Raw genomic sequence first — 13,643 nt, 5'->3', positions numbered from 1 at the left:
ATACCAAAAGATGTAAAGTTGATAATGATAGTCCCACATACTTGTGGCACTGCCGTCTTGGTCACATTGGTGTCAAACGCATGAAGAAGCTCCATGCAGATGGACTTTTGGAGTCTCTTGATTACGAATCATTTGACACGTGCGAACCATGCCTCATGGGTAAGATGACCAAGACTCCGTTCTTCGGAACAATGGAGCGAGCAACCAACTTATTGGAAATCATACATACTGATGTGTGCGGTCCAATGAGTGTTGAGGCTCGCGGTGGCTATCGTTATGTTCTCACTCTCACTAATGACTTGAGTAGATATGGGTATGTCTACCTAATGAAACACAAGTCTGAGACCTTTGAAAAGTTCAAGGAATTTCAGAGTGAGGTTGAGAATCAACGTGACAGAAAAATAAAGTTCTTATGATCAGATCGTGGAGGGGAATATTTGAGTCACGAATTTGGCACACTTAAGGAAATATGGAATAGTTTCACAACTCACGCCGCCTGGAACACCTCAGCGAAATGGTGTGTCCGAACGTCGTAATCGCACTCTATTGGATATGGTGCGATCTATGATGTCTCTTACCGATCTACCGCTCTCATTTTGGGGCTATGCTTTAGAGACCGCCGCATTCACTTTAAATAGGGCTCCGTCGAAATCCGTTGAGACGACATATAAATAGGGCTCCGTCGAAATCCGTTGAGACGACACCGTATGAATTATGGTTTGGGAAGATACCTAAGCTGTCGTTTCTAAAAGTTTGGGGATGCGATGCTTATGTCAAGAAACTTCAACCTGAAAAGCTCGAACCCAAGTCGGAGAAATGCATCTTCATAGGATACCCTAAGGAAACAATTGGGTATACCTTCTACCTCAGGTCCGAAGGCAAGATCTTTGTTGCTAAGAACGGATCCTTTCTAGAGAAAGAGTTTCTCTCAAAAGAAGTAAGTGGGAGGAAGGTAGAGCTTGATGAAGTACTGCCTCTTGAAGCGGAAAGTAGCGCAGCTCAGGAAAATGTTCCTGCGGTGCATGCACCGACTAGAGAGGAAGTTAATGATGATGATGATCAAGGTACTTCGGATCAAGCTCCTACTGAACTTCGTAGGTCCACAAGGACACGTTCCGCGCCAGAGTGGTACGGCAACCCTGTCTTGGAAATCATGTTGTTAGACAACGGTGAACCTTCGAACTATGAAGAAGCAATGGCGGGCCCAGATTCCGACAAATGGCTAGAAGCCATGAAATCCGAGATAGGATCCATGTATGAAAACGAAGTGTGGACTTTGACTGACTTGCCCGATGATCGGCGAGCCATAGAAAATAAATAGATCTTTAAGAAGAAGACAGATGCGGATGGTAATGTGACCATCTATAAGGCTCGACTTGTCGCTAAGGGTTATCGACAAGTTCAAGGTGTTGACTACGAGGAGACTTTCTCACCCGTAGCGAAGCTGAAGTCCGTCCGAATCATGTTAGCAATTGCCGCATTCTATGATTATGAGATATGGCAAATGGACGTCAGAACGGCATTCCTTAACGGCTTCCTTAAGGAAGAATTGTATATGATGCAGCCGGAAGGTTTTGTCGATCCTAAGAATGCTAACAAGGTATGCAAGCTCCAGCGCTCCCTCTATGGGCTGGTGCAAGCATCTCGGAGTTGGAACATTCGATTTGATGAGATGATCAAAGCGTTTGGGTTTACACAGACTTATGGAGAAGCCTGTGTTTACAAGAAAGTGAGTGGGAGCTCTGTAGCATTTCTCATATTATATGTGGATGACATACTGTTGATGGGAAATGATATAGAATTCTTGGGAAGCATAAAGGCCTACTTGAACAAGTGTCTTTCAATGAAGGACCTTGGAGAAGCTGCTTATATATTAGGCATCAAGATCTATAGAGATAGATCAAGACGCCTCATTGGTCTTTCACAAAGTACGTACCTTGACAAGATATTGAAGAAGTTCAATATGGATCAGTCTAAGAAGGGGTTCTTGCCTGTATTGCAAGGTGTGCAATTGAGCACGGCTCAATGCCCGACCACGGCAGAAGAGAGAGAAAAGATGAGTGTCGTCCCCTATGCCTCGGCCATAGGGTCTATTATGTATGCCATGCTGTGTACCAGACCTGATGTAAACCTTGCCGTAAGTGTGGTAGGAAGGTACCAAAGTAATCCCGGCATGGAACACTGGACAGCGGTCAAGAATATCCTGAAGTACCTGAAGAGGACTAAGGATATGTTTCTCGTTTATGGAGGTGACGAAGAGCTCGTCGTAAAGGGTTACGTCGACGCTAGCTTCGACACAGATCTGGATGACTCGAAGTCACAAACCGGATACGTGTGTATTTTGAATGGAGGGGCAGTAAGCTGGTGCAGTTGCAAGCAAAGTGTCGTGGCGGGATCTACATGTGAAGCGGAGTACATGGCGGCCTCAGAGGCAGCACAGGAAGCAGTCTGGATAAAGGAGTTCATTACCGACCTAGGGGTGATTCCCAATGCGTCGGGCCCGATGACTCTCTTCTGTGACAACACTGGAGCTATTGCCCTTGCGAAGGAGCCCAGATTTCACAAGAAGACCAGGCATATCAAGTGTCGCTTCAACTCCATTCGTGAAAGTGTTCAAAATGGAGACATATATATTTGTAAAGTACATACGGACCTGAATGTAGCAGATCCGTTGACTAAACCTCTCCCTAGAGCAAAACATGATCAACACCAGGACGCTATGGGTGTTCGATTCATCACAATGTAACTAGATTATTGACTCTAGTGCAAGTGGGAGACTGTTGGAAATATGCCCTAGAGGCAATAATAAATGGTTATTATTATATTTCTTTGTTCATGATAATTTTCTATTGTTCATGCTATAATTGTGTTATCCGGAAATCGTAATACATGTGTGAATACATAGACCACAACGTGTCCCTAGTAAGCCTCTAGTTGACTAGCTCGTTGATCAACAGATAGTCATGGTTTCCTGACTATGGACATTGGATGTCATTGATAACGGGATCACATCATTAGGAGAATGATGTGATGGACAAGACCCAATCCTAAGCATAGCACAAGATCGTGTAGTTCGTTTGCTAGAGCTTTTCCAAATGTCAAGTATCATTTCCTTAGACCATGAGATTGTGCAACTCCCGGATACAATAGGAGTGCTTTGGGTGTGCCAAACGTCACAACGTAACTGGGTGGCTATAAAGGTGCACTACGCGTATCTCCGAAAGTGTCTGTTGGGTTGGCACGAATCGAGACTGGGATTTGTCACTCCGTATGACAGAGAGGTATCTCTGGGCCCACTCGGTAATGCATCATCATAATGAGCTCAATGTGACCAAGTGTTTGGTCACGGGATCATGCATTACGGTACGAGTAAAGTGACTTGCCGGTAACGAGATTGAACAAGGTATTGGGACACCGACGATCGAATCACGGGCAAGTAACGTACCGATTGACAAAGGGAATTGTATACGGGATTGATTGAATCCTCGACATCGTGGTTCATCCGATGAGATCATCGTGGAACATGTGGGAGCCAACATGGGTATCCAGATCCCGCTGTTGGTTATTGACCGGAGAGTCGTCTCGGTCATGTCTGCATGTCTCCCGAACCCGTAGGGTCTACACACTTAAGGTTCGGTGACGCTAGGGTTGTAGAGATATTAGTATGCGGTTAACCGAAAGTTGTTCGGAGTCCCGGATGAGATCCCGGACATCACGAGGAGTTCCGGAATGGTCCGGAGGTAAAGATTTATATATGGGAAGTCCTATTTTGGCCACCGGAAAATGTTCGGGATTTTTCGGTATTGTACCGGGAAGGTTCTAGAAGGTTCCGAAGTGGGGCCCACCTGCATGGGGGGACCCACATGAACGTGGGTAGTGGGGGCAAGGCCCCACACCCCTGGTCAAGGCGCACCAAGATCGCACCTTAGAAGGAATAAGATCATATCCCGAAGGGATAAGATCAAGATCCCTAAAAAGGGGGGATAACAATCGGTGGGGAAGGGAAATGATGGGATTTCTTTCCCCCACCTTTGCCAATGCCCCAATGGACTTGGAGGGCAAGAAACCAGCCCCCTCCACCCCTATATATAGTGGGGAGACGCATGGGAGCAGCACCCCAAGCCCTGGCGCCTCCCTCCCTCCCGTGACACCTCTTCCTCCCCGCTTGCGCTTGGCGAAGCCCTGCCGGGATCCCGCTACTTCCACCACCACGCCGTCGTGCTGCTGGATCTCCATCAACTTCTCCTCCCGCCTTGCTGGATCAAGAAGGAGGAGACGTCCCCGCTCCGTACGTGTGTTGAACGCGGAGGTGCCGTCCGTTCGGCGCTAGGATCATCGGTGATTTGGATCACGACGAGTACGACTCCATCAACCCCGTTCTCTTGAACGCTTCCGCGCGCGATCTACAAGGGTATGTAGATGCACTCTTTTCCCTCTCGTTGCTAGAAGACTCCATAGATTGTTCTTGGTGATGCGTAGAAATTTTTTAATTTCTGCAACGATCTCCAACACTTGTCTGTTCAAGCACTTATGACCCCTATGCCTGGTTTCCATGCGTACCCCGGTTTTTACATAACTGAGCGGGTATTCGGATACACTCCGGACTGTCGGGTCCGGAGGTCGAAGCGAAAAGGTCCGCCATGACAAATGATTTACAATCTGTCTAGGGACAATATATGTCACTTGAAGTACACAGTCACTTAGACTGACTAAATTCTTCTTCTATACCATCCAACAGGCTGTCTAGCCTACAATCCTGTTGGGAATACTTTGCGGCTAATTTTACCTGGTCATACGCCAAACTGACAGGGATCTCTTTCCCATCCGACCCCACAGGTCCGACCTCGGCCATGTGGTTCCGGTCAGCCTTGGTATATCGCGTCTTCACCATGGCCCAGGCTTCCCTTGCACCTTGTCGGCAGGCTGATATCTTCCATAATCGGAAGCGCCGCCGTGCTCCCTTCAGCTTCTCTACAAGCTCCCCCATGCCTCCTGGTAGGGAGGCGGATGGCCACAAGGCTTGGGCAATGCCCTGCATCACCTGCCGAACTTGTTCGTGCAGTTGTGAGAGCTCTGGCAGAAGATCACCTGCAGACCCAGGCATTTCCTCTACGGGACGACCCGTCAGCATACCTACAGATATAACTCTATTAGCCGGTTTCTTCGCCGAACTCTATAAAGGTTCGTTCAAGCACTTACTAAAAATTCCGCGTCGAAGCCTCTTATTCTCCTTTACGGAGTCAGCAAGCTGGGACCGAACATCTTTCAGTTCAACGCCCAGTCGGATATTGGCATCTTGGAGATCATTCTTCTCCCGCCTAACCTGCTTAAGCACACGCTCTCCAGCCTTTAACTGTCGTTGAGCATGTTGCTCATCCCCTCGCACGACCTCCGGATTCATTCCGGGACCATCTGCAGAATCTATTGTTAGATTTGCAGGAATGCCGCATACTAACTGGTACATGTCATTATTTTTGATAGAGACATGTGTTACCAGAGGGGGCCTTTTCGGACTCCTTCATTGCAGCAACTACGGCCCGTAGCTGGGCTTTGCACTCTTCCAGCTCTCGAGACAACTAGGTATTCTTCTCCGTAAGAACCTACACAAATAATGATCCTTAAATCAGTTGTGTCAACTGTTTCAAGTCTCAGGGGCTACTGATATACATAATTATCAGATTTTCTTACCCATATATCCTTTACATACTGGTCCGTGGCTCTGGCAAGAACATTTTGAACAGCTCGGATGTACGCGTCTCCTGAGTTGAAGGCATCGAACGCCTCTTAGGAGAAACAAGCGTCACGGAGTACGGCCCGGCGACGCCTGTGATTCATGGCTCTCTCCACTTTGGAATTTATAGCGGACAGCCTATCCGCATCCTCTGTAGCAGGAACATCCGGCATTGTCCTCGCGTTACCATCCGCCTCTGGGTCCGGCTCTGAAGCCCGGCTAGTGGAGGCGCGGCCGGCAGGCTCTCCGGATACAGTCCGGCGAGCATTTTTTCTGCTAGGAACCATGGATGTCATTATATTTTCAAGAAGACAACCATGGAGCGGGGTTCTTTTTCATACCTCTGCGACGGCGTCTTAGTCCTGACCGCCTTCCTTTTAAGCCTGCCCGGTTCTGGTGCCCCTTGTTGGTGGGCCACTGCGGGTTCGGCATGGCGTCCCGAGGGCCTTCCCTATAAGACACCAAATGTGTGCGGTAGGTGAGTGCAAAAAATGGGATCCTTCTCGGAAGTTGGGACTCCGGTTTTACTTACATGCGATGCAGGGAGCAGTCCGGGATAATCGGCTATGATGGCCACCAAGGCACCGTCGCAGCTCAATTGATAGAACGTCCTGTCGATGAGCTCCACAAATGTGACCGGATCTTCTTCGAGTCCGGGGTCGAGGGCCCCGTCAGGGTCCTCTAGCTGTGGAGATGGGCTGTGGACCTCCTTCATGGCTTTTCACAGTTCCTACTACGAAATAGCAAGGTAAATATTTACGACAAAGAATGCGGGAAGGCCTGGAGTAAAAAGTAGCAGCTCACCCAGTTTGGGGGGTTTTACATGGAGAATCCATCCCGTGGCTTAATGTGGATGAACTCCTCTTCCTCTCCTTTATATAAATCAGACAGTATCTTCGCTAGAGCAGCGACTGAGTCCGGACCTTTACGACCGTAGCGGGTGGCGTCGTCTTCTCCATTGAAGTACCACATGGGTTGTCCCCGATATTGAAGTGGCTGCACCCCCCGCATTATACATATTGACATAACCTCGATTATTGTCAATCCTGATTTGGCCAGCATTTGTATCCGGCCCATCAGGTACAGGACCTCCCTGTTATCTTCCTCCTGGGGGCTCCGAGGGCGCCAGCTGCGGCGTTTCTTCAAAGGGGCGTTATCAAACTCAGGAAGGCCCCTCCGAATAGGGTCTGGAAGGGGGACGTCCTCCATATAAAACCACTCCGAAGGCCAGTCTTCGGATGTCTTCTTCGGAGTACCGGACAGATATCCGGTCCCGGCGATGCGCCATATTTCGGCTCCACCTACTTGATATATTGACCCCTCCTGTGTACGGGGCGCGAGGCAGAATAGCTTCTTCCATAGCTCGAAATGAGCTTCGTAGCCCAAAAACAGCTCGCAAAGGGCGACATAGCCTGCGATGTGTAATATGGAGGCAGGAGTAAAATTATGCAGCTGGAGGCCGTAGAACTCTAGGAGCCCGCAGAGGAACGAATGGATTGGAAATCCAGGTCCCCTTAATAAGTACGGGACAAGGCATACCCGCTCCCCCATAGATGGGTTGGGAAAGCTCTCCGCTTGCTCCCCGCCATTATAAGTGGCTAGTCCAGCTCGGACGGGGACCATATACATAGAAGGAAGAAACCCCTGGGTCTGTAACTCTACTAACTATCTGTGGGAGACGGAGCACTTCTTCCAGTTGCCTGGCTTAGGGCTACGGGAGCGAGAGGAGGAGCTGCGATGACCGGCCATGATAGGATGGATTTTTCTGGGCGTGCTCCGATGGATACTCGCTATGGGAGGATGGTGTGATCTAGATCTGAGGATACCTGGCTCTTTAAATAGACGATTTACTCACATGGCTAGGGTGGCAAATGTAAAAATGCCCTGGCTTCTCGCATTCGCTTGACACATGGAAGATAGCCATTATTAGGCGCGGAAGCCAAGGAGTGCAACATTTATGGGAAGCCGGACACTACTCAACAGGTACTCTGAATTTGGAGAAGAACCCGCCTTGCAATGCCGAAGACGATCTGCGTGCCGGACTCATCGTCATTGAAGCCTGGTTCGGGGGCTACTGAGGGAGGCCTGGATTAAGGGGTCCTCGGACAGCCGGACTATGTACTTTGGCTGGAATGTTGGACTATGAAGATACAAGATTGTAGACTTCGTCCCGTGTCCGGGTGGGACTCTCCTTTGCGTGGAAGGCAAGCTTGGCAGTTCGAATATGTAGATCTCCTCCCTTGTAACCGACTCTGGGTAACCCTAGCCCCCTCCGGTGTTTATATAAACTGGAGGGTTTAGTCCGTAGGAAGACAACAATCATAATCATAGGCTAGCTTCTAGGGTTTAGCCTCTACGATCTCGTGGTAGATCAACTCTTGTAATACTCATATCATCAAGATCAATCAAGCAGGAAGTAGGGTATTACCTCCATCGAGAGGGCCCGAACCTGGGTAAGCATTGTGTCCCCCGCCTCCTGTTACCATCCGCCTTAGACGCACAGTTCGGGACCCCTACCCGAGATCCACTAGTTTTGACACCGACAGGAGCCCTCCGAGGACTCACGCAGCCGTTACCCTTCGTGGGTTGAAGTCTCCATCAACGTGGATGTACGGTAGCACCACCTATCAGAACCACGGAAAAAAATATCCGTGTCTCCAATTGCCTTTGCACACTCCAATCCCATTCCTTCAAATTCTTGCAAATTGCATGCTTTACTTTCCGCTGCTCATATACTCTTGTCATGCTTGCTTGATATGTATTGTGAATATTTAAACTTGTGCTTAAACTCCACCTCAACTTGAAGAAATTAAAAACTGCTACTTTTCTTGCTAAGATTCTATTCACCCCCCTCTTGACACCTCTACTCGATCCTTTCACGGCGCGTCGATGCTTTTCTTCAAGGTCTTCGGGGTGGACAACGAATGCCTGGAGTACTGCCCTAGGGGTGGCAACAGTGGCGGCGAGGCCTCCCGTGGTGAACTTGCCCCTGGCCGCTGCTCCTCCGACATAAGTGGCGCCTCCTCCGGGCCAAGCTCAAGCGACGATGACTACAGCAAGCCGCCGCACCGCCGCCCCCGGATCTAGGAGGGGAATGACACCGTCTAGGCGCCACGACATTGAGGTTGGCGCCTCCTGAGCCACGATCCTCAGGAGGCCTTTTCTTTTGCTTTATTTCTTGCGTGAAAATCGTGAAGGGCCCCGCGGGGGTGTGTAAGAGCATCTCCAGCCGTTGGCCCCCCCAGGAGGCATAAAAATCGCTGCCTGGGGGCAAGCCGGCGGTATAATCGGCTCTGGGGGTGGTTGGGCACCCAGCTGTCGCCCCTAGGTCGCCCCCAGTCGCCGATGTCGGCCCATTTTTCGGCCTACTTTCGGCGAAAAAATGGGCCGATATCGGCGCGAATCGGCCCATATTCGGCATGAATTCTCAACATAAATATTTTTTATCACATAGTTCATCACAGAAAATCAATAGAAATCAAATAGTTCAATACAAATTATATAGTTCAACAAATAAAAACTCATATTTCATCACATGTCGAGCTAGGCGTCGCCCTTGATCCTCCATAGGTGCTCCACTAGATCCTGCTGCAATTTTTGATGCACCTGTGGGTCTCGGTTCTCCTGACGCATATTGAGGTAGGCAGTCCAGGTTGCCGGTAGCTGGTGATCAACTTGGGCAACAGGACCATGCCTGCAGTATGGTTCAGTGTCAAACACTAGATCTCCCTGCTCGCTCTCAATGATCATATTGTGCAAGATGACACAACAAGTCATGATCTCCCACATTTGATCTTTCAACCAGGTCTGAGCAGGGTACCAGACAACAGCAAATCGAGATTGGAGCACACCAAATGCCCGCTCGACATCCTTCCTGCAAGCCTCCTGAACCTTGGCAAAGTGGGACTTCTTGCCTCCTGGCACGGCGTTTGAGATAGTCTTCACAAATGTTGACCATCTCGGATAGATGCCATCAGCTAGGTAGTACCCCTTGTTGTAGTGCCGCCCATTGACCTCGAAGTTCACCGGAGGAGAATGACCTTCAACAAGCTTGGCAAAGACAGGGGAGCATTGCAGCATCTTGATGTCATTGTGAGTTCCTGGTGTGCCAAATCCAGAGGTCTTGTGTGGCCACCGCCTCAAGTACCACACTGCAACCACCTTTGGTGCCTTTGTACATCCCCTGCCAAGCAAATGGGCAGTTCTTACATTTCCAATGCATGCAGTCGATGCTTCTGAGCATCCTAGGAAATTCTCTTGCTGCATTCTGTGCTAGGATCCAAGCAGTGTCTTCTGCATTGGGTGTTCGCAAGTATTGCGGTCCAAACACTGCCACCACTGCCGTGCTGAACTTGTAGACACACTCAATGGTGGTGGACTCGGCCATGCGCCCATAATCGTCGAGTGAATCACCGGGAGCTCCGTATGCAAGCATCCTCATCACTGTCGTGCACTTCTGGATTGAGGTGAATCCAAGTTTGCCGGTGCAATCCTTCTTGCACTTGAAGTAGCTGTCGAACACCCGGATGGTATCCACAATCCTGAGGAAAAGCTTTCGGCTCATCCGATAACGGTGCCGAAATTCTTTGTCGTCGTGTAGTGGAGCGTCGGCGAAGTAGTCAGAGTAGAGCATGTAGTAGCCTTCCAAGCAATTCCGGTTCTTTGCTTTCATCCGCCCCGGTGCCGAGCCACCTCGCCGCGGCTTTTCATTGCTCGCGAGTAGGCTGGCGAGGGCGGTCAGGACCATGAGATGTTTCTCTTCCTGGACGTCGGCATCGGCTTCCTCCTCCAGCAGCGCGGCGAGTGCCTCCTCGTCATCCGAGTCCATTGCCGAGCAGGCAAATCGCCCAAGACCTTGCAAGCGTGGTGGGCGCACACCCACCAGTACACTGCCCTACGCAGCTGGAACGCCGGAAAAATAGCTCGTAAGGTGGTGGAGAGGCTGCCGCGGTGAAACTGAAGGAAATATGCCCTAGAGGCAATAATAAAGTTGTTATTTATATTTCCTTATATAATGATAAACGATTCATGCTAGAATTGTATTAATTAGAAACTTAGTACATGTGTGAACACATAGACAAACAGAGTGTCACTAGTATGCCTCTACTTGACTAGCTCGTTAATCAAAGATGGTTAAGTTTCCTAGCCATGGACAAAGAGTTGTCATTTGATAAACAGGATCACATCATTAGAGAATGATGTGATTGACTTGACCCATCCGTTAGCTTAGCACTATGACCGTTTAGTTTATTGCTATTGCTTTCTCCATAACTTATACATCTTCCTATGACTATGAGATTATGCAACTCCCCCATACCGAAGGAACACTTAGTGTGCTATCAAACGTCAGAACGTAACTGGGTGACTATAAAGATGCTCCACAGGTGTCTCCGATGGTGTTTGTTGAGTTGGCATAGATCGAGATTAGGATTTGTCACTCCGACTGTCGGAGAGGTATCTCTGGGCCCTCTCAGTAATGCACATCACTATAAAGCCTTGCAAGCAATGTGACTAATGAGTTAGTTACGGGATGATTCATTACGGAACGAGTAAAGAGACTTGCCGGTAACGAGATTGAACTAGGTATTGAGATACCGACGATCGAATCTCGGGCAAGTAACATACCGATGACAAAAGGAACAACGCATGTTACTATGCGGTTTGACCGATAAAGATCTTCGTAGAATATGTAGGAACCAATATGAGCATCCAGGTTCCGCTATTGGTTATTGCCGGAGATGAGTCTCGGTCATGTCTACATAGTTCTCGAACCCGTAGGGTCCGCACGCTTAACGTTCGGTGACGATCGGTATTATGAGTTTATGTGTTTTGATGTACGGAAGGTAGTTCGGAATCCCGGATATGATCACGGACATGACGAGGAGTCTCGAAATGGTCGAGACATAAAGATCGATATATTGGATGACTATGTTTGGACATCGGAATGGATCCGAGTGAGTTCGGACATTTACCGGAGTACTGGGGGTTACCGGAACCACCCGGGGAGTGTATGGGCCTTATTGGGCCTTAGTGGGAGAGAGAGGAGGCGGCGGCCAGGTGGAGGGCATGCCCCCAAGCCCAATCCGAATTGGGTGGGGGGCCGGCCCCCCTTTCCTTCCCTCGCTCTCCCCCTTCCTTCCTCTCCTACTCCAACTAGGGAAGGGGGGAATCCTACTCCCGGTGGGAGTAGGACTCCCCTTGGGCGCGCCATAGAGAGGGCCGGCCCTCCCCCTCCTCCACTCCTTTATATACGGGGGAGGGGGGCACCCCATAGACACACAAGTTGATTGTTTAGCCGTGTGCGGTGCCCCCTCCACCATATTCCACCTCAGTCATATCATCGTAGTGCTTAGGCGAAGCCCTGTGCCGGTAGCTTCATCATCACCGTCATCACGCCGTCAAGCTGACGAAACTCTCCTTCAACCTTAGCTGGATCTAGAGTTCGTGGGACGTCACCGAGCTGAATGTGTGCAGATCGCGGAGGTGCCGTACCTTCGGTGCTAGGATCGGTCGGATCATGAAGACGTACGACTACATCAACCGCGTTCTCATAACACTTCAGCTTACGGTCTACGAGGGTACGTAGACAACATTCTCCCCTCTCGTTGCTATGCATCACCTAGATGGATCTTGCGTGTGCGTAGGATTTTTTTTGAAATTACTGCGTTCCCCAACAGTGGTATCAGAGCGAGGTTTACACGTAGATGTTATATGCACGAGTAGAACACAAAGAGTTGTGGGAGATAATAGTCATACTGCTTACTAGCATGTCATACTTTGATTCGGCGGCATTGTTGGATGAAGCGGCTCAGACCGACATTACGCGTACACTTACGCGAGACTGGTTCTACCGACGTGCTTCGCACACAGGTGGCTAGTGGGTGTCTGTTTCTCTAACTTTAGTTGAATCGAGTGTGGCTACGCCCGGTCCTTGTTGAAGGTTAAAACAACACATTTGACAAAAAATCGTTGTGGTTTTTGATGCGTAGGTAAGAACGGTTCTTGCTAAGCCCGTAGCAGCCACGTAAAACATGCAACAACAAAGTAGAGGAAGTCGAACTTATTTTTGCAGGGCATGTTGTGATGTGATATGGTCAAGACGTGATTATATAAATTGTTGTATGAGATGATCCTGTTTTGTAACACAGTTATCGGCAACTGGCAGGAGCCATATGTTTCAGATAAGTTCAATAGTGGAGTGGCATGGACAAGAGGATGTGGAACCCCTTCTAGATGCTATGGACAAAGGATTGGCTCAAGCTCAAAGCTCGGGACTCTACATTTTCTATTTTAGTGATCCAAGATCACATTGAGTCCATACTAAAGCCAATACTATTAAAAGGGGATGAGGTGTTGCTTAATGGCTTGCTTGCTCAAAGTGCTTAGTGATATGCTCCAAAGTCCTCAACCACTTTCTCATATCCACATATGTCCTAAACCAAAAGTCAAACTCGGCCCCACCGATTTGAACTATCCGGCGCCACCGAGTTCATTTGACATAGCAACTACCAAAACCGTAATCAATTCGGTCTCACTGATGGGATCTCGGTCTCACCGAGATGGGCTTGCAAACTCTCTCTTGCCTATTGCAATAATTTCAGTCTCACCGAGATATGCAATCGGTCCCACCGAGTTTGCTTGACCAACTCTCTGTTTCGCTTATTACCCAAATCGGTCCCACCGAGTTTGTGTAATCGGTCAAACCGAGATGAGGTATTACCCTAACCCTAGCACATCGGTCCCACCGAGTTGATCATATCGGTCCCACCGAAATGCCTAACGGTCACATTATGAACTAAATCGGTCTGACCGAGTTTTCTGATTCGGTCCCACCGAGTTTGGCAAATTATGTGTAACGGTTAGATTTTGTGTGGAGGCTATATATACCCCTCCACCCACTCTTCATTCGTGG

This window comes from Aegilops tauschii, chromosome 6 (genome assembly GCF_002575655.3).
Source record: "Aegilops tauschii subsp. strangulata cultivar AL8/78 chromosome 6, Aet v6.0, whole genome shotgun sequence".
Classification (NCBI taxonomy): Eukaryota; Viridiplantae; Streptophyta; class Magnoliopsida; order Poales; family Poaceae; genus Aegilops; species Aegilops tauschii.
Note: the sequence above shows the minus strand (reverse complement) of the source record.